Here is a 6558-nt window from a genome sequence, read left to right as displayed (position 1 = left end):
TCATTTCCTGATGATGAGTGATGTTGAGCATATTTTCATGTGTCTGTTGACCATCTCACCTATATGTGGATTTAAGAAACAAAACAAATGAGCAAAGGAAAAAGAGAGAGAGAGAGAGAAACCAAGAAACAGACTCTTAACTATAGAGAACAAACAGGTGGTAACCAAAGGGGTGGTGGGGGTGGGGATGTGTGAAACAGGTGATGGGGATTAAGGAGTGGACTTGTGGTAAGCACTGAGTGATGTCTGGGATTGTTGAATCACTATGTTGAACACCTGAAACTAATATAACACTGTATGTTAACTCTACCAGAATTAAAATTAAAAAATAAGCAATCATGAACACTACTTAATCAAATATTAAATAAAGTATCAGCAAAGAAATAGAATATATAAAGCAGAACCAAATGGAAATTTTAGAATCTAACAATATAATAACCCAAAAATCTAAAATCCATAAGACCTCACTTTCTGGATCCAATAGCAGAATAGAGATGACAGAAGAAGTAGGTGAACTTTAAGTTAGACCAGTAGAAATTATCCAATCTGAACAGCAAAAAGAAAGAAGATTGAAAAAATGAACAAAGCCTCAGGAGACTGGGGGACAACAAAATGTCTCAACTTCATATAATCAAAGTCTCAGAAGGACTGGAAAAAGATTATGGTGCTGAAAGAGTGTTCAAAGAAATAATGGTTGAAAATACCCCCAAATTTGGCAAATTATCTGACATAAATATACAAATAAAAAGAAGCTGAATGGACTCCAAACAGTAAATCCAAAGAAATCTAAGCCCAGATACATTATAATCAAACTGTTTAATACTAAAGACAACAACTGGAAACCAAAATTTAAAAAGTATATATTTACAGTAATTCAAAAAAATGAAATACTTAGGTATGAATGTAACAAAACCTGTACAGAACCTGAATGCTAAGAACTACAAAATGCTGATGAAATTACCCATGAAGACCCAAATAAATGGACATGTTGTGTTGCATATATTAGAAGCATTGATATAGTAAAAATGTCAATTTTCCTCAGAGATCAATGGATTCACACAATATCAATCAAAATGCCAGCACAGTTTTTTATAGATGTAGACAAGGTGATACTAAAAGGAACAAGAATAGCTAGTACAATTTTGAAAAAAAAAAACTGGAAGAATTACACTACCCAATTTTAGGACTTACTAAAAAGTTAAAGTAATCAAGCCAGTGTGGTATAGGTGAAGGGACAGATATACATTCATCTATGCAACCTAATAAATGGGACAGATATAGACCTACATGAATATGGCCATTTGATTTTTTACAAAGGTGCAAAATCTCACTGAAGAAAGGATAGTCTTTTTAACAAATGTTGGAACCTCTAGTCATTGATATGCAAAGAAATGAACCACAACCTAAATCTCACACTTTATACAAAGACTAACTCAAAATAGATCATAGATGTAAATGTAAAGCCTAAAAAAAAACTTTTAGAAAAAAAAAGAAAATGTTTGTGAGCTGAAAGTAGGTAAAGAATTCTTAAAATCCATACCAAATCACAATCTATTTAAGAAAAAAAATTGATGAATTAGACTTTATCAGAATTAAGATCTTTTGCTCTGCTGTGTATATAGTGTACTACATAGTATAGTATAAATACTATAAAGAAAAAGAAAAGACCAGGTGACAAGGGGTAGAATATACCTAAAAAAAACCCATACCCCACAATACATATTTTTAAAGTTCTGAAACTCAACAATAGGGAAACAACCAAATTAAAAGATGGGCAAAGAACCTGGACAGACACTTCACCAAAGAGGTTACAGCAAATAAGCACACAAAAAGATGTTTAACATCATTAGCTACCAGACAAATGCAAATTAACTCCACAATGTGATATCAGTACACATCTAGTAGACCAGCTAAACAGAGAAACTGATTAGAGGGTTCACATGATGACAGCTCAAACTCCTTTACAATTTTTCTATCAGTCTTTCATTTTATGTTTTATCCACCTATGATCATTGTCTGGAACTATTACTTCATTAGAGGTTGTGAAATGGTGATTTTCCACATTTATTCTACAGTTATTAATTTTATTTCTTCTGAAAGAACTTCCTTTCTTCAAGCTAGGGCTATTTGGTTGTCCTGAAATAGTTTGTACAAGAAAAGCAGAATTAAAATACTGAGTTCTTGTTCCTTTAATTGCTCAGAGTAAGAAGTTGATATCCTATTTACTTCATATCGTATCCAGTGAGGTTTTTCTTTGGAAGTGAGGGGGATCTCTATCTCTCTTTCTGCATTCTTAATAATCTCACGATTTTTTATATATTCCATGTGTTCCAATGACTTCTAGTCAGTATTATTTTTTTGATGCTTTTGTGTACTTTTAACATGCTTCCATTAGTTTTTGCTGGTTTTTGCTCACTGACACAATTTAACACAATTTATCTTATTTATTTCCTATCTCAAGCCTGGAATTAGCTATTTTTCCCTCTCCCCCAAGAAGTGCTGATACTTTTTATGTAGAAGAGTATTTAGAGAACTTTTGTGCATCACTTTGTATTTTTTTTAATTACAGAAGAAAATTTGTACTCTCAACGTTGATTTAAATTAGTTTTATTATACTGTTACTTAAACAACAATGGAACTATTGATAAATAGATGCCTTGGGCTTATGTTGTTTATATAATTATAAAACCAAAACAACAAACAATAAAACTAATAAATTGACAGCATTAAAGTTAGGCATTATATTGTTTTCTTGAAACTAAATTATAGTTCACAACATGAATATGACTCCACAATGGCATATTGAGTGCAGCTTGTCTGGTATGTTATGGGATGACTGATTTCTCACCACTTTATTCCAACTACCAAGAAACTGTATTATGTACAGCACACCTGGTATAGGACCATATAATTTACAAAGTCTGACCCCTTCATTTCAAATCAACCCCAAACAATTAAAGTGGTACTATCTGGTGTCAATGTGCTTGCAAATACAAACACAAATATGAGTGTTGATAATGTATGACAGGGTTCAGTTATAAGGTGGTCTTCTAGATGACCCAGAATATGCTCATGTTAATTTATTTTAGACTATTTCCTTGGGAGATGGTCAAGTTACAGTTAGAGAAAGGAGGCTGAGTTTTCACAGAGAGGTTGAGATTAAAGGGAATATAGCTGACAACAAACTGTGATTCCAGAGGCATATGAGGAAGAAGAAACAGCAATGTGTGACATCTAAATGTACCACAGCAAAACACTATTAGCTGGCCAAGATTACTGGGTGAAGTAGAAGGTGTGAAGTGAGCAAGGTACAAAACAAAGAAAGCCACAAATTAAAAAGAGTTTATAGCACCTAATTAATATTATTGGTCTTGGTGCTAATATGAAACTGCAAAACTACTGAAGCATCGATATAAAAACCCTTACTATTTAATATAATAGCACGGCCGTCCTTAACATAGCATTCAATTTATCCCTCTCAATAAATACTGACCAAATATCCAAAAGACACATGCTAGATGGTCTTTCACATTGTTGCCCAGCTGGCATTCCCACAAGTCTCTTTCTGTCCTTGTCTGGACATCATCTTTGACTTCCGGTGGGAGTTGACAGCAGTGTTTAAGCAGGAGCGTGAGATAATCAATTTTCTTTGTTTTGTTATGCAAGTGACTCTGTGGTGGTGTAGACTATACTGTAAAAGTTATCAAGTGGAGTAAAGAGAAACTTGTAGCAGAGAAATGAGTCAGGAAGCTGTTTCACAATCCCATTTGTTGAGAACCTCAACTAAAGTGAAAATGGAGTGGGGAGGCTTCATTTGAGATATTTTCCACATTTGGTGATTTCTGATTTCATGATTTGATGAGCAGATGAATAGAGTAACTAGCTAGGAAGGTATTGCGGTAATCCAGGTAAGAAGAGATGTGAACCCGAACAAGGTAATGATATTAGGAACAACAACAAAAAAAAAGGATGAGGCCACCTGGGTGGCTTAGTCGGTTGAGCATCTGCCTTTGGCTCAGGTCGTGATCCCCAGGTCCTGGAATCGAATCCTACGTTGGGCTTCTTGCTCAGCAGGGAGCCTGCTTCTTCCTCTCCCTCTGCCTGCCACCCCCCTGCTTGTATTCTCTCTCTCTCAAATAAATAAATAAATAAATAAATAAATAAATAAATAAATCTTTATTTTTTTAAAAAAAGGATGAATTCCATAGATATTAAGGAAGTAGAATTCTCAGGACATTTTGATGGCTCAGATGATTCAAGAAAGAGGGAGGAGCAAGGATGATCTTCAGGTTTTAAAAATTATCTACCACAATTTTTCACAAAGGTGATTGATGTTAAAAACCCCACATCTTTCTTAGCTTTCTTCCATCAGTGTCCCATTGGAATTGTCTCTGGGAGAAGAGATTTCAAGTAGTATTTGCCAGAGTAGCCAATGTAGAAACACATCACATATGGGGCTACACTCATAAAAATACCTTCTTCATTTAGGAGGGAAAATATAAGTGTATAACCTACAGGGGTTGGCAAGCTATGGCCCACAGGCCAAATCTGGAGCACTGCCTATATTTTTAATGGTCTGTGACTAAGAATGGTGTTGACATTTTTAATAGTGTTAAATAATTCAAAGAAAAGTAATTTTCATGACGCATTAAAATGATATAAAATTAAAATGTCAGTGTCCACAAATAAAAGTTCTACTGGAACACAGCCATGCTCCTTTGTGTACGTATTATGTATACAAGCAGTCTATGGACGCTTTGGGGCTACAACTGCAGACTTGAATATTCGTAGCAGAGACCCTATAGCCCTCAAAGCCTAAAATATTTACTACCTGGTCCTGTATAGAGAAAGTCGCTGTCTCCCGGTCTACTATGAGCCAGGTACTGTGCTAGGGCTTTCACATCATGTCTCCTCTAATTTGGTCAAATCCTTTAGTGGTATATCAGGCTATAGGGAACTGGAGAAATTAGCTAATTGAGAACAATAACATGTTTTATTTGTAAAATATTCCAATTATTTAGGCAAAGGTAACCAGTCACCTTCATTTATTTTTTTAGGATCGCATCCTTTCCCGGCTTTAACACTGCTATTCAATCCAAATGCTTACAGTACTAAAGCTGAATTTTCAGATTATGAAGCCCTTTGCAAATACAACCTTTTAGTCACATCTCATCTCTCTTTTCCCCACCCATCACCACTGAATTTCTCACTGTTCTCCCATTTTGTGCAGACACAAGCTGAAAGTGACACACTGAAGAGATATTTCGTGTTCATTTAGGTCCCTTGTCCACCTTTCCTTTCTATGCCTTTCTTCGTTCTTCTTTACTTTCTTCGTCGAATTGTTTACCATTATGAAATATAAGAGGAATTTAAAGGAGGGAGGGAAGGAAACTGCAAAACACACACAGGGTTTTTGGTGGGGAGACATACCTCTTACCACTCTGGACGGCCTAATTGGTCAAATCCTCGAGAGTAGGATCGATTTTTTTTTTTAAATGTCTTCCAACATGTGTTAGAGGTTCAGTGAATTGCCATTCTGTCATTGATTTTCCCCCCTCCCCCTCCTCTTCTCCCTTGGGAAACCTGGAAAACAGAAAATCTTCCCAGGGAAACTCCTCAGGGGCGCCCAGAGATCCAAAGCTTCTTTACTCGGACTCGCCCGCGCTGCACTCTCCCCCGCCACCCACCACCCACTGCAAGTCCGTGGCTTCTCCAAGCCCAAACCCAGCGCGGGCTTCTGGAGCTCCTGAGCGCGCGCGCGCGCTCTCCCTTTGGCCCCCTACCCTGCAGCAAGGGCAGCGTGACGTAATGCAACCTCAGCATGTCGGCAGCGATATATAGAAGGACAAGGCAGCGCGCCTCCCAGACGCAGAGTAGCTTGTGATTGGCTCGGGCTGCGGAACCTCGGAAACCCGAATGCGAGGACCGTACAGATCCACAGCTGCCGACCCCCGCAGAAATCTGGAGCGCGGTCAGAATCCAACTGGCGGCGGCGGAGGCAGCAGTGGCCTCAGGTAAGGAGACTCCTGAAGGGAAAGTAGAGGGATTCGGGTCCGCGGCGCTCAGTGTCGCCCATGTGAGAGGAGGAGAGGCTCACACCCAGCCTGTAGTGTAGGGCGAAGGGAACAATGGAAGTGGCGTCTAGTCCCTAAGCTTTGCACCCCTCTTGGTCTGGCAGTTTCTCTCCTCAGCTGCAGCTGGCGCCTGGAGGAATTGAGGGAACTGGTGGGGTTTCCCCCTCAGGCAACCTCTCCTTCCTCTAGGCCAGAAGCCCTAGGCGCAGGAGCCGTCGTTGAGACCGTCGGTGGTTTAGGGTGACGGGAAAATGGCGGAAAACAAAACAGTGAATTGAAGAATGCGGCGTCCCCCTGGCATTTTCTCTTGGCGACACCCCCCAATATTCCTTTCATTCGCGCTCCCCTCCCACTTCTCTGTCCCCACCCCGCCTGCTGCTTATGGTAACCTTGGAATGCGCGAGGGATGGTGGCGTTTGCAAGGAGGTGGCACCGAATCGGGCGTTTTAGGGGGTAGGGAGCAGGCAGAGCCTGGGGGGGGGGG

The sequence above is a fragment of the Ursus maritimus genome, assembly GCF_017311325.1.
Source record: "Ursus maritimus isolate PB19 chromosome X unlocalized genomic scaffold, ASM1731132v1 scaffold_X1, whole genome shotgun sequence".
Taxonomy (NCBI): Eukaryota; Metazoa; Chordata; class Mammalia; order Carnivora; family Ursidae; genus Ursus; species Ursus maritimus.
The sequence above is the reverse complement of the archived record's forward strand: the minus strand, read 5'-3'. Positions refer to the sequence as shown.